Genomic DNA, 27,006 nt, shown 5'->3' on the forward strand with positions numbered 1-27,006 from the left:
AGAATGCATTTCAGTCATCCTTGCAGAAAATCACACAGCCATCTATTCTAGGCTGCACAGAGTTTTCCGTCCTCTCCACCTGCTAGCTTGTTGTTGCAATATGTTGCAATTCTGGGGAATTGTCTGCTATGCTAGAATGCCCGGCCCAGTTCAATTGTTCATTGTACTTCCTGCAAAAATATCAAAAGAAAAACAAAGATTTGGTTTTGGAAAAATAATTCATTACCATCTTGTAAAAATCAAAACGTTCACATTTGAGTCAAAAAAAGAGAGGCTAGGTCTCACTATTTTGCTCAAGCTGTGTTACACCTACTGCTCTCAGGTGCTGTCCTGCTACCGATGGGCATGGAAGCTTTGGCCTGCTCTGTTTCCAGCCTGGGTCAGTGCACCTCTCATTACACAACCTGAAATTCTAGAGCTCCCTCTAGAACACCATATTGATACCCAACTTAGCATGGACACCTGATCAACACAGCTGAGTGCAGCCCAGAACCCCTGAGCTCAAGCAATCCACAAGCCTCAGCTTCCCAAGTAGCTAGGACAACAGGCACACGCCACCATGCCCGGCAAACACAGCACATGTCCTAATGATGAAATGCATTGCTTAAGTAAGGATAATGATAAAGTACGGTGTAATGAATTGATGGTATGCCAACCGTATTTCAAGAAAATCTATTTCACTATCCTTCAAAGAAAGGAAAATAATGTCTTATCAAGAAGCAGTGTGAATATGGGAAGGGCCTTTAAAAAAGATGTGGAGTTTCCTAAAGGAAAAGAAGAGGGTTGAACTGATTTAAGGGAGAGAGGAAGTAGGGTCAGAAAGTTTGTGAAGGGGATGTGAATACAATATAGATACTAGTATTTAGTGAGTGAGAGATAGGTAGAGGGAGAGAGGAGAAAGAAAGTGAGGGAGAAGAGCCAACTTAGGGCTGAGTTTCTCGTTATCTGCCAGTGACTCCCTGTAGAACCTTACATGCACAATTCAGGCTCTCCTGTAGCCATCCATCCCTTCTTGTTATGCCGAGCCAGCCAATGTTGAGAAAAGCAGCAAGGGTCACAATGATGGAAGACATCTGCCACATTGGAAGTTATAAAGTGGTATGGAGTGGGAGGGCTAGAAGAGTTATTATAAAGAATGAATATGCGTCATTCTGTTCTCTAGCCTCAACAGCTTCAAGAGAGTAACTCTTGCTGGCCAAGAAGACCAATGTCAGTTCAGCTTGAGCAGGTAAAAGCTTGCCTGATTCTGCAAAAGGATGAGATTACGCTTTTGGGTTAGAAGTGGTTGCGGGCTACTGCATACTAAGAAACCGTTTATTGAGGTCCGGTTGGATTACTCGATCTTCTCCCACCTCAAAATCAGCTGTTAATTCAGTGTTCTATACCAATGAGCTATTTTTGTCCTCCCTGCCCCTTCCAGCGAATGGGTCCCCCTGACTAACAAAAGTGATTCAAACAGATTTGTATACCTTTTCATAGGAGACTTCATGACGTATTTTATACTGTGCCAATGCAAGGTAGATTGAGTAATGATCTGGACAGCCCCATACTGGAGAACTGCAGCGCCTGTCAACCTGATCCCTTCTGCTGGTATTGTTAAACAACATCAAGATTTAAAAGTATTAAACCGCAAGAGTTGGCTGGAGTAAGGCCGAAGGCTCCAATGTTTGGGAGTTGCACAGTTCTCAGTCTTTTCATGTTTCTCTCAAAGAGTGAAGGGCCCTCTTATTTCTCCTTCTCATTCATATATGGAATTGAATGAGGGCTAATCAAAAAATGAATTAGAGCTGGACGTAGGAATGCAGCAGAAGACCCAGCAAACGCATTTCAAAGTTGCTCTTCTAAGGATACTTTTGTACTTGACAGATCAATTTAATCCTACAGGTGCTCTAAAATGAAGAATGCATTTCAGTCATTCTTGCAGAAAATCACACAGCCATCTATTCTAGGCTGCACAGAGTTTTCCGTCCTCTCCACCTGCTAGATTGTTGTTGCAATATGTTGCAATTCTGGAGAATTGTCTGCTATGCTAGAATGCCCGGCCCAGTTCAAATGTTCATTGTACTTCCTGCAAAAATATCAAAAGAAAAACAAAGATTTGGTTTTGGAAAAATAATTCATTACCATCTTGTAAAAATCAAAACGTTCACATTTGAGTCAAAAAAAGAGAGGCTAGGTCTCACTATTTTGCTCAGGCTGTGTTACACCTACTGCTCTCAGGTGCTGTCCTGCTACCGATGGGCATGGAAGCTTTGGCCTGCTCTGTTTTCAGCCTGGGTTGGTGCACCTCTCATTACACAACCTGAAATTCTAGAGCTCCCTCTAGAACACCATATTGATACCCAGCGTAGCATGGACACCTGATCAACACAGCTGAGTGCAGCCCAGAACCCCTGAGCTCAAGCAATCCACAAGCCTCAGCCTCCCAAGTAGCTAGGACAACAGGCACACGCCACCATGCCCGGCAAACACAGCACATGTCCTAATGATGAAATGCATTGCTTAAGTAAGGATAATGATAAAGTACGGTGTAATGAATTGATGGTATGCCAACCGTATTTCAAGAAAATCTATTTCACTATCCTTCAAAGAAAGGAAAATAATGTCTTATCAAGAAGCAGTGTGAATATGGGAAGGGCCTTTAAAAAGATGTGGAGTTTCCTAAAGGAAAAGAAGAGGGTTGAACTGATTTAAGGGAGAGAGGAAGTAGGGTCAGAAAGTTTGTGAAGGGGATGTGAAAACAATATAGATACTAGTATTTAGTGAGTGAGAGATAGGTAGAGGGAGAGAGGAGAAAGAAAGTGAGAGAGAAGAGCCAACTTAGGGCTGAGTTTCTCATTATCTGCCAGTGACTCCCTGTAGAACCTTACAGGCACAATTCAGGCTCTCCTGTAGCCATCCATCCCTTCTTGTTATGCCGAGCCAGCCAATGTTGAGAAAAGCAGCAAGGGTCACAATGATGGAAGACATCTGCCACATTGGAAGTTATAAAGTGGTATGGAGTGGGAGGGCTAGAAGAGTTATTATAAAGAATGAATATGCGTCATTCTGTTCTCTAGCCTCATCAGCTTCAAGAGAGGAACTCTTGCTGGCCGAGAAGACCAATGTCAGTTCAGCTTGAGCAGGTGAAAGCTTGCCTGATTCTGCAAAAGGATGAGATTACGCTTTTGGGTTAGAAGTGGTTGCGGGCTACTGCATACTAAGAAACCGTTTATTGAGGTCCGGTTGGATTACTCGATCTTCTCCCACCTCAAAATCAGCGGCTAATTCAGAGTTCTATACCAATGAGCTATTTTTGTCCTCCCTGCCCCTTCCAGCGAATGGGTCCCCCTGACTAACAAAAGTGATTCAAACAGATTTGTATACCTTTTCATAGGAGACTTCATGACGTATTTTATACTGTGCCAATGCAAGGTAGATTGAGTAATGATCTGGACAGCCCCATACTGGAGAACTGCAGCGCCTGTCAACCTGATCCCTTCTGCTGGGATTGTTAAACAACATCAAGATTTAAAAGTATTAAACCGCAAGAGTTGGCTGGAGTAAGGCCGAAGGCTCCAATGTTTGGGAGTTACACAGTTCTCAGTCTTTTCATGTTTCTCTCAAAGAGCGAAGGGCCCTCTTATTTCTCCTTCTCATTCATATATGGAATTGAATGAGAGCTAATCAAAACATGAATTAGAGCTGGAAGTAGGAATGCAGCAGAAGACCCAGCAAACGCATTTCAAAGTTGCTCTTCTAAGGATACTTTAGTACTTGACAGATCAATTTAATCCTACAGGTGCTCTAAAATGAAGAATGCATTTCAGTCATCCATGCAGAAAATCACACAGCCATCTATTCTAGGCTGCACAGAGTTTTCAGTCCCCTCCACCTGCTAGATTGTTGTTGCAATATGTCGCAATTCTGGAGAATTGTCTGCTATGCTAGAATGCCCGGCCCAGTTCAAATGTTCATTGTACTTCCTGCAAAAATATCAAAAGAAAAACAAAGATTTGGTTTGGAAAATAATTCATTACCATCTTGTAAAAATCAAAACGTTCACATTTGAGTCAAAAAAAGAGAGGCTAGGTCTCACTATTTTGCTCAGGCTGTGTTACACCTATTGCTCTGAGGTGCTGTCCTGCTACCGATGGGCATGGAAGCTTTGGCCTGCTCTGTTTTCAGCCTGGGTCGGTGCACCTCTCATTACACAACCTGAAATTCTAGAGCTCCCTCTAGAACACCATATTGATACCCAACGTAGCATGGACACCTGATCAACACAGCTGAGTGCAGCCCAGAACCCCTGAGCTCAAGCAATCCACAAGCCTCAGCCTCCCAAGTAGCTAGGACAACAGGCACAAGCCACCATGCCCGGCAAACACAGCACATGTCCTAATGATGAAATGCATTGCTTAAGTAAGGATAATGATAAAGTACGGTGTAATGAATTGATGGTATGCCAACCGTATTTCAAGAAAATCTATTTCACTATCCTTCAAAGAAAGGAAAATAATGTCTGATCAAGAAGCAGTGTGAATATGGGAAGGGCCTTTAAAAAAGATGTGGAGTTTCCTAAAGGAAAAGAAGAGGGTTGAACTGATTTAAGGGAGAGAGGAAGTAGGGTCAGAAAGTTTGTGAAGGGGATGTGAATACAATATAGATACTAGTATTTAGTGAGTGAGAGATAGGTAGAGGGAGAGAGGAGAAAGAAAGTGAGGGAGAAGAGCCAACTTAGGGCTGAGTTTCTCATTATCTGCCAGTGACTCCCTGTAGAACCTTACAGGCACAATTCAGGCTCTCCTGTAGCCATCCATCCCTTCTTGTTATGCCGAGCCAGCCAATGTTGAGAAAAGCAGCAAGGGTCACAATGATGGAAGACATCTGCCACATTGGAAGTTATAAAGTGGTATGGAGTGGGAGGGCTAGAAGAGTTATTATAAAGAATGAATATGCGTCATTCTGTTCTCTAGCCTCAACAGCTTCAAGAGAGTAACTCTTGCTGGCCAAGAAGACCAATGTCAGTTCAGCTTGAGCAGGTGAAAGCTTGCCTGATTCTGCAAAAGGATGAGATTACGCTTTTGGGTTAGAAGTGGTTGTGGGCTACTGCATACTAAGAAACCGTTTATTGAGGTTTGGTTGGATTACTCGATCTTCTCCCACCTCAAAATCAGCTGCTAATTCAGTGTTCTATACCAATGAGCTATTTTTGTCCTCCCTGCCCCTTCCAGCGAATGGGTCCCCCTGACTAACAAAAGTGATTCAAACAGATTTGTATACCTTTTCATAGGAGACTTCATGACGTATTTTATACTGTGCCAATGCAAGGTAGATTGAGTAATGATCTGGACAGCCCCATACTGGAGAACTGCAGTGCCTGTCAACCTGATCCCTTCTGCTGGGATTGTTAAACAACATCAAGATTTAAAAGTATTAAACCGCAAGAGTTGGCTGGAGGAAGGCCGAAGGCTCCAATGTTTGGGGGTTGCACAGTTTTCAGTCTTTTCATGTTTCTCTCAAAGAGCGAAGGGCCCTCTTATTTCTCCTTCTCATTCATATATGGAATTGAATGAGGGCTAATCAAAAAATGAATTAGAGCTGGACGTAGGAATGCAGCAGAAGACCCAGCGAACGCATTTCAAAGTTGCTCTTCTAAGGATACTTTAGTACTTGACAGATCAATTTAATCCTACAGGTGCTCTAAAATGAAGAATGCATTTCAGTCATCCTTGCAGAAAATCACACAGCCATCTATTCTAGGCTGCACAGAGTTTTCAGTCCTCTCCACCTGCTAGATTGTTGTTGCAATATGTCGCAATTCTGGAGAATTGTCTGCTATGCTAGAATGCCCGGCCCAGTTCAAATGTTCATTGTACTTCCTGCAAAAATATCAAAAGAAAAACAAAGATTTGGTTTGGAAAAATAATTCATTACCATCTTGTAAAAATCAAAACGTTCACATTTGAGTCAAAAAAAGAGAGGCTAGGTCTCACTATTTTGCTCAGGCTGTGTTACACCTACTGCTCTGAGGTGCTGTCCTGCTACCGATGGGCATGGAAGCTTTGGCATGCTCTGTTTCCAGCCTGGGTCGGTGCACCTCTCATTACACAACCTGAAATTCTAGAGCTCCCTCTAGAACACCATATTGATACCCAACGTAGCATGGACACCTGATCAACACAGCTGAGTGCAGCCCAGAACCCCTGAGCTCAAGCAATCCACAAGCCTCAGCCTCACAAGTAGCTAGGACAACAGGCACACGCCACCATGCCCGGCAAACACAGCACATGTCCTAATGATGAAATGCATTGCTTAAGTAAGGATAATGATAAAGTACGGTGTAATGAATTGATGGTATGCCAACCGTATTTCAAGAAAATCTATTTCACTATCCTTCAAAGAAAGGAAAATAATGTCTTATCAAGAAGCAGTGTGAATATGGGAAGGGCCTTTAAAAAGATGTGGAGTTTCCTAAAGGAAAAGAAGAGGGTTGAACTGATTTAAGGGAGAGAGGAAGTAGGGTCAGAAAGTTTGTGAAGGGGATGTGAATACAATATAGATACTAGTATTTAGTGAGTGAGAGATAGGTAGAGGGAGAGAGGAGATAGAAAGTGAGGGAGAAGAGCCAACTTAGGGCTGAGTTTCTCATTATCTGCCAGTGACTCCCTGTAGAACCTTACAGGCACAATTCAGGCTCTCCTGTAGCCATCCATCCCTTCTTGTTATGCCGAGCCAGCCAATGTTGAGAAAAGCAGCAAGGGTCACAATGATGGAAGACATCTGCCACATTGGAAGTTATAAAGTGGTATGGAGTGGGAGGGCTAGAAGAGTTATTATAAAGAATGAATATGCGTCATTCTGTTCTCTTGCCTCATCAGCTTCAAGAGAGGAACTCTTGCTGGCCGAGAAGACCAATGTCAGTTCAGCTTGAGCAGGTGAAAGCTTGCCTGATTCTGCAAAAGGATGAGATTACGCTTTTGGGTTAGAAGTGGTTGCGGGCTACTGCATACTAAGAAACCGTTTATTGAGGTCCGGTTGGATTACTCGATCTTCTCCCACCTCAAAATCAGCGGCTAATTCAGAGTTCTATACCAATGAGCTATTTTTGTCCTCCCTGCCCCTTCCAGCGAATGGGTCCCCCTGACTAACAAAAGTGATTCAAACAGATTTGTATACCTTTTCATAGGAGACTTCATGACGTATTTTATACTGTGCCAATGCAAGGTAGATTGAGTAATGATCTGGACAGCCCCATACTGGAGAACTGCAGCGCCTGTCAACCTGATCCCTTCTGCTGGGATTGTTAAACAACATCAAGATTTAAAAGTATTTAACCGCAAGAGTTGGCTGGAGTAAGGCCGAAGGCTCCAATGTTTGGGAGTTACACAGTTATCAGTCTTTTCATGTTTCTCTCAAAGAGCGAAGGGCCCTCTCATTTCTCCTTCTCATTTATATATGGAATTGAATGAGGGCTAATCAAAAAATGAATTCGAGCTGGACGTAGGAATGCAGCAGAAGACCCAGCAAACGCATTTCAAAGTTGCTCTTCTAAGGATACTTTTGTACTTGACAGATCAATTTAATCCTACAGGTGCTCTAAAATGAAGAATGCATTTCAGTAATCCTTGCAGAAAATCACACAGCCATCTATTCTAGGCTGCACAGATTTTTCAGTCCTCTCCACCTGCTAGCTTGTTGTTGCAATATGTTGCAATTCTGGAGAATTGTCTGCTATGCTAGAATGCCCGGCCCAGTTCAAATGTTCATTGTACTTCCTGCAAAAATATCCAAAGAAAAACAAAGATTTGGTTTTGGAAAAATAATTCATTACCATCTTGTAAAAATCAAAACATTCACATTTGAGTCAAAAAAAGAGAGGCTAGGTCTCACTATTTTGCTCAAGCTGTGTTACACCTACTGCTCTCAGGTGCTGTCCTGCTACCGATGGGCATGGAAGCTTTGGCCTGCTCTGTTTCCAACCTGGGTCGGTGCACCTCTCATTACACAACCTGAAATTCTAGAGCTCCCTCTAGAACACCATATTGATACCCAACGTAGCATGGACACCTGATCAACACAGCTGAGTGCAGCCCAGAACCTCTGAGCTCAAGCAATCCACAAGCCTCAGCCTCCCAAGTAACTAGGACAACAGGCATACGCCACCATGCCCGGCAAACACAGCACATGTCCTAATGATGAAATGCATTGCTTAAGTAAGGATAATGATAAAGTACGGTGTAATGAATTGATGGTATGCCAACCGTATTTCAAGAAAATCTATTTCACTATCCTTCAAAGAAAGGAAAATAATGTCTTATCAAGAAGCAGTGTGAATATGGGAAGGGCCTTTAAAAAAGATGTGGAGTTTCCTAAAGGAAAAGAAGAGGGTTGAACTGATTTAAGGGAGAGTGGAAGTAGGGTCAGAAAGTTAGTGAAGGGGATGTGAATACAATATAGATACTAGTATTTAGAGAGTGAGAGATAGGTAGAGGGAGAGAGGAGAAAGAAAGTGAGAGAGAAGAGCCAACTTAGGGCTGAGTTTCTCATTATTTGCCAGTGACTCCCTGTAGAACCTTACAGGCACAATTCAGGCTCTCCTGTAGCCATCCATCCCTTCTTGTTATGCCGAGCCAGCCAATGTTGAGAAAAGCAGCAAGGGTCACAATGATGGAAGACATCTGCCACATTGGAAGTTATAAAGTGGTACGGAGTGGGAGGGCTAGAAGAGTTATTATAAAGAATGAATACGCGTCATTCTGTTCTCTAGCCTCAACAGCTTCAAGAGAGGAACTCTTGCTGGCCGAGAAGACCAATGTCAGTTCAGCTTGAGCAGGTGAAAGCTTGCCTGATTCTGCAAAAGGATGAGATTACGCTTTTGGGTTAGAAGTGGTTGCGGGCTACTGCATACTAAGAAACCGTTTATTGAGGTCCGGTTGGATTACTCGATCTTCTCCCACCTCAAAATCAGCTGCTAATTCAGTCTTCTATACCAATGAGCTATTTTTGTCCTCCCTGCCCCTTCCAGCGAATGGGTCCCCCTGACTAACAAAAGTGATTCAAACAGATTTGTATACCTTTTCATAGGAGACTTCATGACGTATTTTATACTGTGCCAATGCAAGGTAGATTGAGTAATGATCTGGACAGCCCCATACTGGAGAACTGCAGCGCCTGTCAACCTGATCCCTTCTGCTGGGATTGTTAAACAACATCAAGGTTTAAAAGTATTAAACCGCAAGAGTTGGCTGGAGTAAGGCCGAAGGCTCCAATGTTTGGGAGTTGCACAGTTCTCAGTCTTTTCATGTTTCTCTCAAAGAGCGAAGGGCCCTCTTATTTCTCCTTCTCATTCATATATGGAATTGAATGAGGGCTAATCAAAAAATGAATTAGAGCTCGACGTAGGAATGCAGCAGAAGACCCAGCAAACGCATTTCAAAGTTGCTCTTCTAAGGATACTTTTGTACTTGACAGATCAATTTAATCCTACAGGTGCTCTAAAATGAAGAATGCATTTCAGTCATCCTTGCAGAAAATCACACAGCCATCTATTCTAGGCTGCACAGAGTTTTCCATCCTCTCCACCTGCTAGCTTGTTGTTGCAATATGTTGCAATTCTGGGGAATTGTCTGCTATGCTAGAATGCCCGGCCCAGTTCAATTGTTCATTGTACTTCCTGCAAAAATATCAAAAGAAACACAAAGATTTGGTTTTGGAAAAATAATTCATTACCATCTTGTAAAAATCAAAACGTTCACATTTGAGTTAAAAAAAAGAGAGGCTAGGTCTCACTATTTTGCTCAAGCTGTGTTACACCTACTGCTCTCAGGTGCTGTCCTGCTACCGATGGGCATGGAAGCTTTGGCCTGCTCTGTTTCCAGCCTGGGTCAGTGCACCTCTCATTACACAACCTGAAATTCTAGAGCTCCCTCTAGAACACCATATTGATACCCAACTTAGCATGGACACCTGATCAACACAGCTGAGTGCAGCCCAGAACCCCTGAGCTCAAGCAATCCACAAGCCTCAGCTTCCCAAGTAGCTAGGACAACAGGCACACGCCACCATGCCCGGCAAACACAGCACATGTCCTAATGATGAAATGCATTGCTTAAGTAAGGATAATGATAAAGTACGGTGTAATGAATTGATGGTATGCCAACCGTATTTCAAGAAAATCTATTTCACTATCCTTCAAAGAAAGGAAAATAATGTCTTATCAAGAAGCAGTGGGACCACTCGGACTCCGCATTCCTCAACTTTCGCCAATGCCTTAATAACATCAGTGGCTGGATGACTACGAACCACCTTAGGTTGAACGCAGATAAAACAGAGGTTCTGTTTTTTAATCAGAAAACCTCTATCCCCTCTTCTTGGTGGTGGCCTACGGCTCTTGATCCTGCCCCATCCCCGGTTCACTCGGCACGGAATCTTGGTTTCCAATTTGATGACTCCCTGTCATGCAAAACTCAGATCAATAAAGTTACTTCCGCCTGCTTCATGAAACTACGCATGATAAGAAAGATCCTTCCTTACCTCCCCATGGATTCCCGCCGCACAGTTACCCAGGCCCTTATCACGTCCCACTTGGATTATGCCAATAGCCTCTATGCAGGGGCTCCCCAGTACCTGATTGGTCGGCGGCAGATTGTCCAGAATGCTGCAGCCAGACTGATCGGTAATATCCCGTACCGTCAATCTGTCTCTGCATACCGGAGGAAACTTCACTGGCTCCCTGTGGCTAGCCGCATCCAGTTTAAGGTCCTCACTCTTACCTATCGAGCCGTCAACAACTTCGGTCCTACTTACCTGAAAAATCGGGTCTCGATATCCCGCTCCACCAGATCCTTGAGATCCAATGATCTCCGCCTCCTGATCTCGCCCCGCTTCAGACTGTCCAGAACAGGTGGCAGAGGCTTCGGTGTCATTGCTGCCAGACTTTGAAACTCTCTTCCACTTGAGCTGAGGTTCTGCCCCTCTGAAACCATCTTCCGAGCCAAACTGAAAACATGGCTCTTCTCCGGACTCTAGTCTCCCCTTCATCTCCTTCTTTTTCACTTCCCCTTTCACTTGGTAACCCCTGGATTTTAGCGCCGGGACACCCCTTCGGGGGTAGCTGCGCGCTCTACAAACTCCATAAAATAAATAAATAAAATAATATGGGAAGGGCCTTTAAAAAAGATGTGGAGTTTCCTAAAGGAAAAGAAGAGGGTTGAACTGATTTAAGGGAGAGAGGAAGTAGGGTCAGAAAGTTTGTGAAGGGGATGTGAATACAATATAGATACTAGTATTTAGTGAGTGAGAGATAGGTAGAGGGAGAGAGGAGAAAGAAAGTGAGGGAGAAGAGCCAACTTAGGGCTGAGTTTCTCGTTATCTGCCAGTGACTCCCTGTAGAACCTTACATGCACAATTCAGGCTCTCCTGTAGCCATCCATCCCTTCTTGTTATGCCGAGCCAGCCAATGTTGAGAAAAGCAGCAAGGGTCACAATGATGGAAGACATCTGCCACATTGGAAGTTATAAAGTGGTATGGAGTGGGAGGGCTAGAAGAGTTATTATAAAGAATGAATATGCGTCATTCTGTTCTCTAGCCTCAACAGCTTCAAGAGAGTAACTCTTGCTGGCCAAGAAGACCAATGTCAGTTCAGCTTGAGCAGGTAAAAGCTTGCCTGATTCTGCAAAAGGATGAGATTACGCTTTTGGGTTAGAAGTGGTTGCGGGCTACTGCATACTAAGAAACCGTTTATTGAGGTCCGGTTGGATTACTCGATCTTCTCCCACCTCAAAATCAGCTGTTAATTCAGTGTTCTATACCAATGAGCTATTTTTGTCCTCCCTGCCCCTTCCAGCGAATGGGTCCCCCTGACTAACAAAAGTGATTCAAACAGATTTGTATACCTTTTCATAGGAGACTTCATGACGTATTTTATACTGTGCCAATGCAAGGTAGATTGAGTAATGATCTGGACAGCCCCATACTGGAGAACTGCAGCGCCTGTCAACCTGATCCCTTCTGCTGGTATTGTTAAACAACATCAAGATTTAAAAGTATTAAACCGCAAGAGTTGGCTGGAGTAAGGCCGAAGGCTCCAATGTTTGGGAGTTGCACAGTTCTCAGTCTTTTCATGTTTCTCTCAAAGAGTGAAGGGCCCTCTTATTTCTCCTTCTCATTCATATATGGAATTGAATGAGGGCTAATCAAAAAATGAATTAGAGCTGGACGTAGGAATGCAGCAGAAGACCCAGCAAACGCATTTCAAAGTTGCTCTTCTAAGGATACTTTTGTACTTGACAGATCAATTTAATCCTACAGGTGCTCTAAAATGAAGAATGCATTTCAGTCATTCTTGCAGAAAATCACACAGCCATCTATTCTAGGCTGCACAGAGTTTTCCGTCCTCTCCACCTGCTAGATTGTTGTTGCAATATGTTGCAATTCTGGAGAATTGTCTGCTATGCTAGAATGCCCGGCCCAGTTCAAATGTTCATTGTACTTCCTGCAAAAATATCAAAAGAAAAACAAAGATTTGGTTTTGGAAAAATAATTCATTACCATCTTGTAAAAATCAAAACGTTCACATTTGAGTCAAAAAAAGAGAGGCTAGGTCTCACTATTTTGCTCAGGCTGTGTTACACCTACTGCTCTCAGGTGCTGTCCTGCTACCGATGGGCATGGAAGCTTTGGCCTGCTCTGTTTTCAGCCTGGGTTGGTGCACCTCTCATTACACAACCTGAAATTCTAGAGCTCCCTCTAGAACACCATATTGATACCCAGCGTAGCATGGACACCTGATCAACACAGCTGAGTGCAGCCCAGAACCCCTGAGCTCAAGCAATCCACAAGCCTCAGCCTCCCAAGTAGCTAGGACAACAGGCACACGCCACCATGCCCGGCAAACACAGCACATGTCCTAATGATGAAATGCATTGCTTAAGTAAGGATAATGATAAAGTACGGTGTAATGAATTGATGGTATGCCAACCGTATTTCAAGAAAATCTATTTCACTATCCTTCAAAGAAAGGAAAATAATGTCTTATCAAGAAGCAGTGTGAATATGGGAAGGGCCTTTAAAAAGATGTGGAGTTTCCTAAAGGAAAAGAAGAGGGTTGAACTGATTTAAGGGAGAGAGGAAGTAGGGTCAGAAAGTTTGTGAAGGGGATGTGAAAACAATATAGATACTAGTATTTAGTGAGTGAGAGATAGGTAGAGGGAGAGAGGAGAAAGAAAGTGAGAGAGAAGAGCCAACTTAGGGCTGAGTTTCTCATTATCTGCCAGTGACTCCCTGTAGAACCTTACAGGCACAATTCAGGCTCTCCTGTAGCCATCCATCCCTTCTTGTTATGCCGAGCCAGCCAATGTTGAGAAAAGCAGCAAGGGTCACAATGATGGAAGACATCTGCCACATTGGAAGTTATAAAGTGGTATGGAGTGGGAGGGCTAGAAGAGTTATTATAAAGAATGAATATGCGTCATTCTGTTCTCTAGCCTCATCAGCTTCAAGAGAGGAACTCTTGCTGGCCGAGAAGACCAATGTCAGTTCAGCTTGAGCAGGTGAAAGCTTGCCTGATTCTGCAAAAGGATGAGATTACGCTTTTGGGTTAGAAGTGGTTGCGGGCTACTGCATACTAAGAAACCGTTTATTGAGGTCCGGTTGGATTACTCGATCTTCTCCCACCTCAAAATCAGCGGCTAATTCAGAGTTCTATACCAATGAGCTATTTTTGTCCTCCCTGCCCCTTCCAGCGAATGGGTCCCCCTGACTAACAAAAGTGATTCAAACAGATTTGTATACCTTTTCATAGGAGACTTCATGACGTATTTTATACTGTGCCAATGCAAGGTAGATTGAGTAATGATCTGGACAGCCCCATACTGGAGAACTGCAGCGCCTGTCAACCTGATCCCTTCTGCTGGGATTGTTAAACAACATCAAGATTTAAAAGTATTAAACCGCAAGAGTTGGCTGGAGTAAGGCCGAAGGCTCCAATGTTTGGGAGTTACACAGTTCTCAGTCTTTTCATGTTTCTCTCAAAGAGCGAAGGGCCCTCTTATTTCTCCTTCTCATTCATATATGGAATTGAATGAGAGCTAATCAAAACATGAATTAGAGCTGGAAGTAGGAATGCAGCAGAAGACCCAGCAAACGCATTTCAAAGTTGCTCTTCTAAGGATACTTTAGTACTTGACAGATCAATTTAATCCTACAGGTGCTCTAAAATGAAGAATGCATTTCAGTCATCCATGCAGAAAATCACACAGCCATCTATTCTAGGCTGCACAGAGTTTTCAGTCCCCTCCACCTGCTAGATTGTTGTTGCAATATGTCGCAATTCTGGAGAATTGTCTGCTATGCTAGAATGCCCGGCCCAGTTCAAATGTTCATTGTACTTCCTGCAAAAATATCAAAAGAAAAACAAAGATTTGGTTTGGAAAATAATTCATTACCATCTTGTAAAAATCAAAACGTTCACATTTGAGTCAAAAAAAGAGAGGCTAGGTCTCACTATTTTGCTCAGGCTGTGTTACACCTATTGCTCTGAGGTGCTGTCCTGCTACCGATGGGCATGGAAGCTTTGGCCTGCTCTGTTTTCAGCCTGGGTCGGTGCACCTCTCATTACACAACCTGAAATTCTAGAGCTCCCTCTAGAACACCATATTGATACCCAACGTAGCATGGACACCTGATCAACACAGCTGAGTGCAGCCCAGAACCCCTGAGCTCAAGCAATACCACAAGCCTCAGCCTCCCAAGTAGCTAGGACAACAGGCACAAGCCACCATGCCCGGCAAACACAGCACATGTCCTAATGATGAAATGCATTGCTTAAGTAAGGATAATGATAAAGTACGGTGTAATGAATTGATGGTATGCCAACCGTATTTCAAGAAAATCTATTTCACTATCCTTCAAAGAAAGGAAAATAATGTCTGATCAAGAAGCAGTGTGAATATGGGAAGGGCCTTTAAAAAAGATGTGGAGTTTCCTAAAGGAAAAGAAGAGGGTTGAACTGATTTAAGGGAGAGAGGAAGTAGGGTCAGAAAGTTTGTGAAGGGGATGTGAATACAATATAGATACTAGTATTTAGTGAGTGAGAGATAGGTAGAGGGAGAGAGGAGAAAGAAAGTGAGGGAGAAGAGCCAACTTAGGGCTGAGTTTCTCATTATCTGCCAGTGACTCCCTGTAGAACCTTACAGGCACAATTCAGGCTCTCCTGTAGCCATCCATCCCTTCTTGTTATGCCGAGCCAGCCAATGTTGAGAAAAGCAGCAAGGGTCACAATGATGGAAGACATCTGCCACATTGGAAGTTATAAAGTGGTATGGAGTGGGAGGGCTAGAAGAGTTATTATAAAGAATGAATATGCGTCATTCTGTTCTCTAGCCTCAACAGCTTCAAGAGAGTAACTCTTGCTGGCCAAGAAGACCAATGTCAGTTCAGCTTGAGCAGGTGAAAGCTTGCCTGATTCTGCAAAAGGATGAGATTACGCTTTTGGGTTAGAAGTGGTTGCGGGCTACTGCATACTAAGAAACCGTTTATTGAGGTCCGGTTGGATTACTCGATCTTCTCCCACCTCAAAATCAGCTGTTAATTCAGTGTTCTATACCAATGAGCTATTTTCGTCCTCCCTGCCCCTTCCAGCGAATGGGTCCCCCTGACTAACAAAAGTGATTCAAACAGATTTGTATACCTTTTCATAGGAGACTTCATGACGTATTTTATACTGTGCCAATGCAAGGTAGATTGAGTAATGATCTGGACAGCCCCATACTGGAGAACTGCAGCGCCTGTCAACCTGATCCCTTCTGCTGGTATTGTTAAACAACATCAAGATTTAAAAGTATTAAACCGCAAGAGTTGGCTGGAGTAAGGCCGAAGGCTCCAATGTTTGGGAGTTGCACAGTTCTCAGTCTTTTCATGTTTCTCTCAAAGAGTGAAGGGCCCTCTTATTTCTCCTTCTCATTCATATATGGAATTGAATGAGGGCTAATCAAAAAATGAATTAGAGCTGGACGTAGGAATGCAGCAGAAGACCCAGCAAACGCATTTCAAAGTTGCTCTTCTAAGGATACTTTTGTACTTGACAGATCAATTTAATCCTACAGGTGCTCTAAAATGAAGAATGCATTTCAGTCATTCTTGCAGAAAATCACACAGCCATCTATTCTAGGCTGCACAGAGTTTTCCGTCCTCTCCACCTGCTAGATTGTTGTTGCAATATGTTGCAATTCTGGAGAATTGTCTGCTATGCTAGAATGCCCGGCCCAGTTCAAATGTTCATTGTACTTCCTGCAAAAATATCAAAAGAAAAACAAAGATTTGGTTTTGGAAAAATAATTCATTACCATCTTGTAAAAATCAAAACGTTCACATTTGAGTCAAAAAAAGAGAGGCTAGGTCTCACTATTTTGCTCAGGCTGTGTTACACCTACTGCTCTCAGGTGCTGTCCTGCTACCGATGGGCATGGAAGCTTTGGCCTGCTCTGTTTTCAGCCTGGGTTGGTGCACCTCTCATTACACAACCTGAAATTCTAGAGCTCCCTCTAGAACACCATATTGATACCCAGCGTAGCATGGACACCTGATCAACACAGCTGAGTGCAGCCCAGAACCCCTGAGCTCAAGCAATCCACAAGCCTCAGCCTCCCAAGTAGCTAGGACAACAGGCACACGCCACCATGCCCGGCAAACACAGCACATGTCCTAATGATGAAATGCATTGCTTAAGTAAGGATAATGATAAAGTACGGTGTAATGAATTGATGGTATGCCAACCGTATTTCAAGAAAATCTATTTCACTATCCTTCAAAGAAAGGAAAATAATGTCTTATCAAGAAGCAGTGTGAATATGGGAAGGGCCTTTAAAAAGATGTGGAGTTTCCTAAAGGAAAAGAAGAGGGTTGAACTGATTTAAGGGAGAGAGGAAGTAGGGTCAGAAAGTTTGTGAAGGGGATGTGAAAACAATATAGATACTAGTATTTAGTGAGTGAGAGATAGGTAGAGGGAGAGAGGAGAAAGAAAGTGAGAGAGAAGAGCCAACTTAGGGCTGAGTTTCTCATTATCTGCCAGTGACTCCCTGTAGAACCTTACAGGCACAATTCAGGCTCTCCTGTAGCCATCCATCCCTTCTTGTTATGCCGAGCCAGCCAATGTTGAGAAAAGCAGCAAGGGTCACAATGATGGAAGACATCTGCCACATTGGAAGTTATAAAGTGGTATGGAGTGGGAGGGCTAGAAGAGTTATTATAAAGAATGAATATGCGTCATTCTGTTCTCTAGCCTCATCAGCTTCAAGAGAGGAACTCTTGCTGGCCGAGAAGACCAATGTCAGTTCAGCTTGAGCAGGTGAAAGCTTGCCTGATTCTGCAAAAGGATGAGATTACGCTTTTGGGTTAGAAGTGGTTGCGGGCTACTGCATACTAAGAAACCGTTTATTGAGGTCCGGTTGGATTACTCGATCTTCTCCCACCTCAAAATCAGCGGCTAATTCAGAGTTCTATACCAATGAGCTATTTTTGTCCTCCCTGCCCCTTCCAGCGAATGGGTCCCCCTGACTAACAAAAGTGATTCAAACAGATTTGTATACCTTTTCATAGGAGACTTCATGACGTATTTTATACTGTGCCAATGCAAGGTAGATTGAGTAATGATCTGGACAGCCCCATACTGGAGAACTGCAGCGCCTGTCAACCTGATCCCTTCTGCTGGGATTGTTAAACAACATCAAGATTTAAAAGTATTAAACCGCAAGAGTTGGCTGGAGTAAGGCCGAAGGCTCCAATGTTTGGGAGTTACACAGTTCTCAGTCTTTTCATGTTTCTCTCAAAGAGCGAAGGGCCCTCTTATTTCTCCTTCTCATTCATATATGGAATTGAATGAGAGCTAATCAAAACATGAATTAGAGCTGGAAGTAGGAATGCAGCAGAAGACCCAGCAAACGCATTTCAAAGTTGCTCTTCTAAGGATACTTTAGTACTTGACAGATCAATTTAATCCTACAGGTGCTCTAAAATGAAGAATGCATTTCAGTCATCCATGCAGAAAATCACACAGCCATCTATTCTAGGCTGCACAGAGTTTTCAGTCCCCTCCACCTGCTAGATTGTTGTTGCAATATGTCGCAATTCTGGAGAATTGTCTGCTATGCTAGAATGCCCGGCCCAGTTCAAATGTTCATTGTACTTCCTGCAAAAATATCAAAAGAAAAACAAAGATTTGGTTTGGAAAATAATTCATTACCATCTTGTAAAAATCAAAACGTTCACATTTGAGTCAAAAAAAGAGAGGCTAGGTCTCACTATTTTGCTCAGGCTGTGTTACACCTACTGCTCTGAGGTGCTGTCCTGCTACCGATGGGCATGGAAGCTTTGGCCTGCTCTGTTTTCAGCCTGGGTCGGTGCACCTCTCATTACACAACCTGAAATTCTAGAGCTCCCTCTAGAACACCATATTGTTACCCAACGTAGCATGGACACCTGATCAACACAGCTGAGTGCAGCCCAGAACCCCTGAGCTCAAGCAATCCACAAGCCTCAGCCTCCCAAGTAGCTAGGACAACAGGCACACGCCACCATGCCCGGCAAACACAGCACATGTCCTAATGATGAAATGCATTGCTTAAGTAAGGATAATGATAAAGTACGGTGTAATGAATTGATGGTATGCCAACCGTATTTCAAGAAAATCTATTTCACTATCCTTCAAAGAAAGGAAAATAATGTCTTATCAAGAAGCAGTGTGAATATGGGAAGGGCCTTTAAAAAAGATGTGGAGTTTCCTAAAGGAAAAGAAGAGGGTTGAACTGATTTAAGGGAGAGAGGAAGTAGGGTCAGAAAGTTTGTGAAGGGGATGTGAATACAATATAGATACTAGTATTTAGTGAGTGAGAGATAGGTAGAGGGAGAGAGGAGAAAGAAAGTGAGGGAGAAGAGCCAACTTAGGGCTGAGTTTCTCATTATCTGCCAGTGACTCCCTGTAGAACCTTACAGGCACAATTCAGGCTCTCCTGTAGCCATCCATCCCTTCTTGTTATGCCAAGCCAGCCAATGTTGAGAAAAGCAGCAAGGGTCACAATGATGGAAGACATCTGCCACATTGGAAGATATAAAGTGGTATGGAGTGGGAGGGCTAGAAGAGTTATTATAAAGAATGAATATGCGTCATTCTGTTCTCTAGCCTCAACAGCTTCAAGAGAGTAACTCTTGCTGGCCAAGAAGACCAATGTCAGTTCAGCTTGAGCAGGTGAAAGCTTGCCTGATTCTGCAAAAGGATGAGATTACGCTTTTGGGTTAGAAGTGGTTGCGGGCTACTGCATACTAAGAAACCGTTTATTGAGGTCCGGTTGGATTACTCGATCTTCTCCCACCTCAAAATCAGCTGTTAATTCAGTGTTCTATACCAATGAGCTATTTTTGTCCTCCCTGCCCCTTCCAGCGAATGGGTCCCCCTGACTAACAAAAGTGATTCAAACAGATTTGTATACCTTTTCATAGGAGACTTCATGACGTATTTTATACTGTGCCAATGCAAGGTAGATTGAGTAATGATCTGGACAGCCCCATACTGGAGAACTGCAGCGCCTGTCAACCTGATCCCTTCTGCTGGTATTGTTAAACAACATCAAGATTTAAAAGTATTAAACCGCAAGAGTTGGCTGGAGTAAGGCTGAAGGCTCCAATGTTTGGGAGTTGCACAGTTCTCAGTCTTTTCATGTTTCTCTCAAAGAGTGAAGGGCCCTCTTATTTCTCCTTCTCATTCATATATGGAATTGAATGAGGGCTAATCAAAAAATGAATTAGAGCTGGACGTAGGAATGCAGCAGAAGACCCAGCAAACGCATTTCAAAGTTGCTCTTCTAAGGATACTTTTGTACTTGACAGATCAATTTAATCCTACAGGTGCTCTAAAATGAAGAATGCATTTCAGTCATTCTTGCAGAAAATCACACAGCCATCTATTCTAGGCTGCACAGAGTTTTCCGTCCTCTCCACCTGCTAGATTGTTGTTGCAATATGTTGCAATTCTGGAGAATTGTCTGCTATGCTAGAATGCTCGGCCCAGTTCAAATGTTCATTGTACTTCCTGCAAAAATATCAAAAGAAAAACAAAGATTTGGTTTTGGAAAAATAATTCATTACCATCTTGTAAAAATCAAAACGTTCACATTTGAGTCAAAAAAAGAGAGGCTAGGTCTCACTATTTTGCTCAGGCTGTGTTACACCTACTGCTCTCAGGTGCTGTCCTGCTACCGATGGGCATGGAAGCTTTGGCCTGCTCTGTTTTCAGCCTGGGTTGGTGCACCTCTCATTACACAACCTGAAATTCTAGAGCTCCCTCTAGAACACCATATTGATACCCAGCGTAGCATGGACACCTGATCAACACAGCTGAGTGCAGCCCAGAACCCCTGAGCTCAAGCAATCCACAAGCCTCAGCCTCCCAAGTAGCTAGGACAACAGGCACACGCCACCATGCCCGGCAAACACAGCACATGTCCTAATGATGAAATGCATTGCTTAAGTAAGGATAATGATAAAGTACGGTGTAATGAATTGATGGTATGCCAACCGTATTTCAAGAAAATCTATTTCACTATCCTTCAAAGAAAGGAAAATAATGTCTTATCAAGAAACAGTGTGAATATGGGAAGGGCCTTTAAAAAGATGTGGAGTTTCCTAAAGGAAAAGAAGAGGGTTGAACTGATTTAAGGGAGAGAGGAAGTAGGGTCAGAAAGTTTGTGAAGGGGATGTGAAAACAATATAGATACTAGTATTTAGTGAGTGAGAGATAGGTAGAGGGAGAGAGGAGAAAGAAAGTGAGAGAGAAGAGCCAACTTAGGGCTGAGTTTCTCATTATCTGCCAGTGACTCCCTGTAGAACCTTACAGGCACAATTCAGGCTCTCCTGTAGCCATCCATCCCTTCTTGTTATGCCGAGCCAGCCAATGTTGAGAAAAGCAGCAAGGGTCACAATGATGGAAGACATCTGCCACATTGGAAGTTATAAAGTGGTATGGAGTGGGAGGGCTAGAAGAGTTATTATAAAGAATGAATACGCGTCATTCTGTTCTCTAGCCTCAACAGCTTCAAGAGAGGAACTCTTGCTGGCCGAGAAGACCAATGTCAGTTCAGCTTGAGCAGGTGAAAGCTTGCCTGATTCTGCAAAAGGATGAGATTACGCTTTTGGGTTAGAAGTGGTTGCGGGCTACTGCATACTAAGAAACCGTTTATTGAGGTCCGGTTGGATTACTCGATCTTCTCCCACCTCAAAATCAGCTGCTAATTCAGTGTTCTATACCAATGAGCTATTTTTGTCCTCCCTGCCCCTTCCAGCGAATGGGTCCCCCTGACTAACAAAAGTGATTCAAACAGATTTGTATACCTTTTCATAGGAGACTTCATAACGTATTTTATACTGTGCCAATGCAAGGTAGATTGAGTAATGATCTGGACAGCCCCATACTGGAGAACTGCAGCGCCTGTCAACCTGATCCCTTCTGCTGGTATTGTTAAACAACATCAAGGTTTAAAAGTATTAAACCGCAAGAGTTGGCTGGAGTAAGGCCGAAGGCTCCAATGTTTGGGAGTTGCACAGTTCTCAGTCTTTTCATGTTTCTCTCAAAGAGCGAAGGGCCCTCTTATTTCTCCTTCTCATTCATATATGGAATTGAATGAGGGCTAATCAAAAAATGAATTAGAGCTGGACGTAGGAATGCAGCAGAAGACCCAGCAAACGCATTTCAAAGTTGCTCTTCTAAGGATACCTTTGTACTTGACAGATCAATTTAATCCTACAGGTGCTCTAAAATGAAGAATGCATTTCAGTCATCCTTGCAGAAAATCACACAGCCATCTATTCTAGGCTGCACAGAGTTTTCCGTCCTCTCCACCTGCTAGCTTGTTGTTGCAATATGTCGCAATTCTGGAGAATTGTCTGCTATGCTAGAATGCCCGGCCCAGTTCAAATGTTCATTGTACTTCCTGCAAAAATATCAAAAGAAAAACAAAGATTTAGTTTTGGAAAAATAATTCATTACCATCTTGTAAAAATCAAAACGTTCACATTTGAGTCAAAAAAAGAGAGGCTAGGTCTCACTATTTTGCTCAAGCTGTGTTACACCTACTGCTCTCAGGTGCTGTCCTGCTACCAATGGGCATGGAAGCTTTGGCCTGCTCTGTTTCCAGCCTGGGTCGGTGCACCTCTCATTACACAACCTGAAATTCTAGAGCTCCCTCTAGAACACCATATTGATACCCAACTTAGCATGGACACCTGATCAACACAGCTGAGTGCAGCCCAGAACCCCTGAGCTCAAGCAATCCACAAGCCTCAGCCTCCCAAGTAGCTAGGACAACAGGCACACGCCACCATGCCCGGCAATTACTGCACATGTCCTAATGATGAAATGCATTGCTTAAGTAAGGATAATGATAAAGTACGGTGTAATGAATTGATGGTATGCCAACCGTATTTCAAGAAAATCTATTTCAATATCCTTCAAAGAAAGGAAAATAATGTCTTATCAAGAAGCAGTGTGAATATGGGAAGGGCCTTTAAAAAGATGTGGAGTGTCCTAAAGGAAAAGAAGAGGGTTGAACTGATTTAAGGGAGAGAGGAAGTAGGGTCAGAAAGTTTGTGAAGGGGATGTGAATACAATATAGATACTAGTATTTAGTGAGTGAGAGATAGGTAGAGGGAGAGAGGAGAAAGAAAGTGAGGGAGAAGAGCCAACTTAGGGCTGAGTTTCTCATTATCTGCCAGTGACTCCCTGTAGAACCTTACAGGCACAATTCAGGCTCTCCTGTAGCCATCCATCCCTTCTTGTTATGCCGAGCCAGCCAATGTTGAGAAAAGCAGCAAGGGTCACAATGATGGAAGACATCTGCCACATTGGAAGTTATAAAGTGGTATGGAGTGGGAGGGCTAGAAGAGTTATTATAAAGAATGAATATGCGTCATTCTGTTCTCTAGCCTCAACAGCTTCAAGAGAGTAACTCTTGCTGGCCAAGAAGACCAATGTCAGTTCAGCTTGAGCAGGTGAAAGCTTGCCTGATTCTGCAAAAGGATGAGATTACGCTTTTGGGTTAGAAGTGGTTGCGGGCTACTGCATACTAAGAAACAGTTTATTGAGGTCCGGTTGGATTACTCGATCTTCTCCCACCTCAAAATCAGCTGCTAATTCAGTGTTCTATACCAATGAGCTATTTTTGTCCTCCCTGCCCCTTTCAGCGAATGGATCCCCCTGACTAACAAAAGTGATTCAAACAGATTTGTATACCTTTTCATAGGAGACTTCATGACGTATTTTATACTGTGCCAATGCAAGGTAGATTGAGTAATGATCTGGACAGCCCCATACTGGAGAACTGCAGCGCCTGTCAACCTGATCCCTTCTGCTGGTATTGTTAAACAACATCAAGATTTAAAAGTATTAAACCGCAAGAGTTGGCTGGAGTAAGGCCGAAGGCTCCAATGTTTGGGAGTTGCACAGTTCTCAGTCTTTTCATGTTTCTCTCAAAGAGCGAAGGGCCCTCTTATTTCTCCTTCTCATTCATATATGGAATTGAATGAGGGCTAATCAAAAAATGAATTAGAGCTGGACGTAGGAATGCAGCAGAAGACCCAGCAAACGCATTTCAAAGTTGCTCTTCTAAGGATACCTTTGTACTTGACAGATCAATTTAATCCTACAGGTGCTCTAAAATGAAGAATGCATTTCAGTCATCCTTGCAGAAAATCACACAGCCATCTATTCTAGGCTGCACAGAGTTTTCCGTCCTCTCCACCTGCTAGCTTGTTGTTGCAATATGTCGCAATTCTGGAGAATTGTCTGCTATGCTAGAATGCCCGGCCCAGTTCAAATGTTCATTGTACTTCCTGCAAAAATATCAAAAGAAAAACAAAGATTTGGTTTTGGAAAAATAATTCATTACCATCTTATAAAAATCAAAACGTTCACATTTGAGTCAAAAAAAGAGAGGCTAGGTCTCACTATTTTGCTCGGGCTGTGTTACACCTACTGCTCTCAGGTGATGTCCTGCTACCGATGGTCATGGAAGCTTTGGCCTGCTCTGTTTCCAGCCTGGGTCGGTGCACCTCTCATTACACAACCTGAAATTCTAGAGCTCCCTCTAGAACACCATATTGATACCCAACGTAGCATGGACACCTGATCAACACAGCTGAGTGCAGCCCAGAACCCCTGAGCTCAAGCAATCCACAAGCCTCAGCCTCCCAAGTAGCTAGGACAACAGGCACACGCCACCATGCCCGGCAAACACTGCACATGTCCTAATGATGAAATGCATTGCTTAAGTAAGGATAATGATAAAGTACGGTGTAATGAATTGATGGTATGCCAACCGTATTTCAAGAAAATCTATTTCACTATCCTTCAAAGAAAGGAAAATAATGTCTTATCAAGAAGCAGTGTGAATATGGGAAGGGCCTTTAAAAAAGATGTGGAGTTTCCTAAAGGAAAAGAAGAGGGTTGAACTGATTTAAGGGAGAGTGGAAGTAGGGTCAGAAAGTTAGTGAAGGGGATGTGAATACAATATAGATACTAGTATTTAGAGAGTGAGAGATAGGTAGAGGGAGAGAGGAGAAAGAAAGTGAGAGAGAAGAGCCAACTTAGGGCTGAGTTTCTCATTATCTGCCAGTGACTCCCTGTAGAACCTTACAGGCACAATTTAGGCTCTCCTGTAGCCATCCATCCCTTCTTGTTATGCCGAGCCAGCCAATGTTGAGAAAAGCAGCAAGGGTCACAATGATGGAAGACATCTGCAACATTGGTAGTTATAAAGTGGTATGGAGTGGGAGGGCTAGAAGAGTTATTATAAAGAATGAATACGCGTCATTCTGTTCTCTAGCCTCAACAGCTTCAAGAGAGGAACTCTTGCTGGCCAAGAAGACCAATGTCAGTTCAGCTTGAGCAGGTGAAAGCTTGCCTGATTCTGCAAAAGGATGAGATTACGCTTTTGGGTTAGAAGTGGTTGCGGGCTACTGCATACTAAGAAACCGTTTATTGAGGTTTGGTTGGATTACTCGATCTTCTCCCACCTCAAAATCAGCTGCTAATTCAGTGTTCTATACCAATGAGCTATTTTTGTCCTCCCTGCCCCTTCCAGCGAATGGGTCCCCCTGACTAACAAAAGTGATTCAAACAGATTTGTATACCTTTTCATAGGAGACTTCATGACGTATTTTATACTGTGCCAATGCAAGGTAGATTGAGTAATGATCTGGACAGCCCCATACTGGAGAACTGCAGTGCCTGTCAACCTGATCCCTTCTGCTGGGATTGTTAAACAACATCAAGATTTAAAAGTATTAAACCGCAAGAGTTGGCTGGAGTAAGGCCGAAGGCTCCAATGTTTGGGAGTTACACAGTTATCAGTCTTTTCATGTTTCTCTCAAAGAGCGAAGGGCCCTCTTATTTCTCCTTCTCATTCATATATGGAATTGAATGAGAGCTAATCAAAACATGAATTAGAGCTGGAAGTAGGAATGCAGCAGAAGACCCAGCAAACGCATTTCAAAGTTGCTCTTCTAAGGATACTTTTGTACTTGACAGATCAATTTAATCCTACAGGTGCTCTAAAATGAAGAATGCATTTCAGTCATCCTTGCAGAAAATCACACAGCCATCTATTCTAGGCTGCACAGAGTTTTCAGTCCTCTCCACCTGCTAGCTTGTTGTTGCAATATGTCGCAATTCTGAAGAATTGTCTGCTATGCTAGAATGCCCGGCCCAGTTCAAATGTTCATTGTACTTCCTGCAAAAATATCAAAAGAAAAACAAAGATTTGGTTTTGGAAAAATAATTCATTACCATCTTGTAAAAATCAAAACCTTCACATTTGAGTCAAAAAAAGAGAGGCTAGGTCTCACTATTTTGCTCAAGCTGTGTTACACCTACTTCTCTCAGGTGCTGTCCTGCTACCGATGGGCATGGAAGCTTTGGCCTGCTCTGTTTCCAGCCTGGGTCGGTGCACCTCTCATTACACAACCTGAAATTCTAGAGCTCCCTCTAGAACACCATATTGATACCCAACGTAGCATGGACACCTGATCAACACAGCTGAGTGCAGCCCAGAACCCCTGAGCTCAAGCAATCCACTAGCCTCAGCCTCCCAAGTAGCTAGGACAACAGGCACACGCCACCATGCCCGGCAAACACAGCACATGTCCTAATGATGAAATGCATTGCTTAAGTAAGGATAATGATAAAGTACGGTGCAATGAATTGATGGCATGCCAACCGTATTTCAAGAAAATCTATTTCACTATCCTTCAAAGAAAGGAAAATAATGTCTTATCAAGAAGCAGTGTGAATATGGGAAGGGCCTTTAAAAAGATGTGGAGTTTCCTAAAGGAAAAGAAGAGGGTTGAACTGATTTAAGGGAGAGAGGAAGTAGGGTCAGAAAGTTTGTGAAGGGGATGTGAAAACAATATAGATACTAGTATTTAGTGAGTGAGAGATAGGTAGAGGGAGAGAGGAGAAAGAAAGTGAGGGAGAAGAGCCAACTTAGGGCTGAGTTTCTCATTATCTGCCAGTGACTCCCTGTAGAACCTTACAGGCACAATTCAGGCTCTCCTGTAGCCATCCATCCCTTCTTGTTATGCCGAGCCAGCCAATGTTGAGAAAAGCAGCAAGTCTCACAATGATGGAAGACATCTGCCACATTGGAAGTTATAAAGTGGTATGGAGTGGGAGGACTAGAAGAGTTATTATAAAGAATGAATATGCGTCATTATGTTCTCTAGCCTCAACAGCTTCAAGAGAGGAACTCTTGCTGGCCAAGAAGACCAATGTCAGTTCAGCTTGAGCAGGTGAAAGCTTGCCTGAATCTGCAAAAGGATGAGATTACGCTTTTGGGTTAGAAGTGGTTGCGGGCTACTGCATACTAAGAAACCGTTTATTGAGGTCCGGTTGGATTACTCGATCTTCTCCCACCTCAAAATCAGCTGCTAATTCAGTGTTCTATACCAATGAGCTATTTTTGTCCTCCCTGCCCCTTCCAGCG

At 43.2% G+C, this 27,006-nt stretch overlaps 14 non-coding genes across 14 annotated transcripts; all 14 read right to left on the minus strand.

The window, feature by feature from the left end:
- Positions 1 to 268: 268 nt before the first annotated feature.
- On the minus strand, positions 269 to 568 carry LOC147734030 (signal recognition particle RNA). The gene has a single exon (XR_015308118.1).
- A 1,598-nt stretch (positions 569 to 2,166) lies between these two features.
- LOC147734031 (signal recognition particle RNA) lies at positions 2,167 to 2,466 on the minus strand. The gene has a single exon (XR_015308065.1).
- A 1,595-nt stretch (positions 2,467 to 4,061) lies between these two features.
- Positions 4,062 to 4,361, minus strand: LOC147734032 (signal recognition particle RNA). Its single transcript, XR_015307648.1, has one exon.
- Positions 4,362 to 5,958: 1,597 nt separating this feature from the next.
- LOC147734033 (signal recognition particle RNA) lies at positions 5,959 to 6,258 on the minus strand. Its single transcript, XR_015308289.1, has one exon.
- Positions 6,259 to 7,855: 1,597 nt separating this feature from the next.
- Positions 7,856 to 8,155, minus strand: LOC147734034 (signal recognition particle RNA). Its single transcript, XR_015308081.1, has one exon.
- A 1,599-nt stretch (positions 8,156 to 9,754) lies between these two features.
- LOC147734035 (signal recognition particle RNA) lies at positions 9,755 to 10,054 on the minus strand. The gene has a single exon (XR_015308119.1).
- Positions 10,055 to 12,574: 2,520 nt separating this feature from the next.
- LOC147734036 (signal recognition particle RNA) lies at positions 12,575 to 12,874 on the minus strand. The gene has a single exon (XR_015308067.1).
- A 1,595-nt stretch (positions 12,875 to 14,469) lies between these two features.
- On the minus strand, positions 14,470 to 14,770 carry LOC147734037 (signal recognition particle RNA). Its single transcript, XR_015307742.1, has one exon.
- A 1,598-nt stretch (positions 14,771 to 16,368) lies between these two features.
- On the minus strand, positions 16,369 to 16,668 carry LOC147734038 (signal recognition particle RNA). The gene has a single exon (XR_015308068.1).
- A 1,595-nt stretch (positions 16,669 to 18,263) lies between these two features.
- LOC147734039 (signal recognition particle RNA) lies at positions 18,264 to 18,563 on the minus strand. The gene has a single exon (XR_015308250.1).
- A 1,598-nt stretch (positions 18,564 to 20,161) lies between these two features.
- LOC147734040 (signal recognition particle RNA) lies at positions 20,162 to 20,461 on the minus strand. Its single transcript, XR_015308069.1, has one exon.
- Positions 20,462 to 22,058: 1,597 nt separating this feature from the next.
- LOC147734041 (signal recognition particle RNA) lies at positions 22,059 to 22,358 on the minus strand. Its single transcript, XR_015308031.1, has one exon.
- Positions 22,359 to 23,955: 1,597 nt separating this feature from the next.
- LOC147734042 (signal recognition particle RNA) lies at positions 23,956 to 24,255 on the minus strand. Its single transcript, XR_015308199.1, has one exon.
- Positions 24,256 to 25,853: 1,598 nt separating this feature from the next.
- LOC147734043 (signal recognition particle RNA) lies at positions 25,854 to 26,153 on the minus strand. The gene has a single exon (XR_015307890.1).
- Positions 26,154 to 27,006: the final 853 nt, after the last annotated feature.

The sequence above is a fragment of the Lissotriton vulgaris genome, chromosome 1_2 (assembly GCF_964263255.1).
Source record: "Lissotriton vulgaris chromosome 1_2, aLisVul1.2, whole genome shotgun sequence".
NCBI lineage: Eukaryota > Metazoa > Chordata > Amphibia > Caudata > Salamandridae > Lissotriton > Lissotriton vulgaris.